This window comes from Belonocnema kinseyi, chromosome 6 (assembly GCF_010883055.1).
Source record: "Belonocnema kinseyi isolate 2016_QV_RU_SX_M_011 chromosome 6, B_treatae_v1, whole genome shotgun sequence".
Taxonomy (NCBI): Eukaryota; Metazoa; Arthropoda; class Insecta; order Hymenoptera; family Cynipidae; genus Belonocnema; species Belonocnema kinseyi.
In genome coordinates this window covers 100,372,115-100,374,289 of record NC_046662.1, presented here as the reverse complement: position 1 = coordinate 100,374,289, position 2,175 = coordinate 100,372,115, and positions in this window count along the sequence as shown.

The window sequence follows — 2,175 nt, the reverse complement described above, 5'->3', positions numbered from 1 at the left end:
CTCTGCTATTCCACAGGCATATAAAGCATGGCTCTCTCGTGAAACCCGATTGTTGGCCTAATATCATTGTTATGATTTTGAGATCAACACATATTTGCCATTCTTGATTCGTGTAATTAACTTTTTAAAGAAGCATTCTAGCATTGTTATTCTTCTTTGATGACCGTTGAGTGAGCTATAGGGATAGGAGCGTAAGTATTCGTGTTATGCAGTAAAACAGCCTTAATGCTGCGTTTTGACGAATCAATGAAAAGCCGCAATTCTTTGTCTCTATACACATTTTTCTTTAAGTGGTTCATTAGTCCATTAATGTCAGTGCAGTACACTAAAGACGTTTCTTCGTCTTTAACGAAAAACTTTCTGAATACTTTGTCCCTGTCACGATAGAATGAAACTTTTGTCTTTGGCTCTAGAAGATTTCTTCTTTTTAGAAATGAAGCGGAAAATTCAGCGCCGTCTTTCGATAATCTAAAATCTCTAATTAAATCATTCAGTTCTAGTTGCGACACTAATATTGGAACCTTCAATTTCATTTGATGCACGCCATATTCATTATCTTTTTCGTCACTTTCATCGGAATCATCAGAACTTTTTTCTGTTCGATCACTGGTTTCACTACCCTCTCCATGACGTTGACTTTCAACTTTCATTCTATCATCTTCTAAAGCGCTTAAATCAGTCTGGCGTGGATTTTTATTGATTTCAATTGCCCTTGTGACTGTGCACCCATTAATGCACGAAATGTTATTTTTATTTTTGGCGTTGAACCCTTTGACGGAATTCATGCAAAAGTAGCAGTCCTTCGCAATAACGGGTTTTTTCCATGTGGTTGGTGTAGAGTACTTGCGGTACTTTTCGTTGTTTGAATTTTTTAGACGATACAACATAAGTCTGCAGGAATTGCAAATGACGTGAGGAACCCATTTTGTTTCTTGGTGCAGCCAATTACGGTCAAAACACTATTCGTAAAGACTTTTCACTTCCTCGTCGATTGATTTTCGCAAACTGCTCACTTCATATTTACTGCAGATGTAACAGAATGAATCTGAGCTATTTTTGCAGGCAGGCGATTAAGAAATGCTCGCGGTTTTTTCTTTATAGCATGAGACTCTACACCAACCAAGTGATCCATTGATGAAGAGCTACCGTTGCATGATGAAGACGTCGGAGAGCCAGCTTTCCCACCCTGACTAGACGCCGATACTGAGGTTTTTCCCTGTATCATAATACACTTTTTACCTGTGTATGCCATGGCGGCATGAACGCCGTTTACCCAGGGACTCAGCCAATGTGGATCCCTCACATCACCGATGTAGCACACATTTGCTATTGGGAAAATATGCTTCCAGAGCTTTACGTGTAATTCAATAAATTTCTGTTAATTCAGGTTAGGTGAGATCAGGTTCTGTTGGGTAAAGTTATGTTAAATAAATTGATATCAGGCAAGGGTTGATCCTTTACAGTTGTCGACATGTTTTTGAAGTGAAAATTTGCATCACTGGCATTATTTTGAAATTTATTTGCCTCAGTGCATGATTTTTCGTGATTTTTGAGGTTATGGCTCAACCATGACGTAATGAGTGACTTTTGATACCGAATTTGAATTCAGTGCCCCAAAATCCATAGGAACACTTGTGTCTTGTTACCAGATACGCAAACTTTTTATTTTTTGTGTGGCTGTGTTATCTTGATGAAGTTTTTCAATTGGACACAGGTTATCGAGCGCAAAGCGCGAGTTTCGTAATGAGAATGCAGTCGCCAAAGCCGTAGGTACTTTGAAAACCTTCTTTAAAAACAAATTTGTTTTTAAAGAAGGTGAATTTTTCAATTTATGGAAAAAAATTTCAGTTACAATTTATGGCTGTGATTCCTCAGAAGATTATTAAATCACAGTATTCGATTGAAGTTATAGTATTTACGATATTTAACAACATTTACTTGAAGTTTACGCATTAAACGTACGAAAACGAACAAAAGGAAAACATACAAAAGGAATAGAAAGTGAAGCTTTAGTTGATACTGCTAGTGATCTGAGCCTTTTAAGAGTCGATTACTTTGCGAAAATCGGAGATGAGTACAGTGTGTCCCATATTTATAGGGCCACCCCATTTTTTAAGGATAATTTTTTTTCTATTGGAACAAACTGCACCAAATTTTTTGAGTGAATAAATGAGT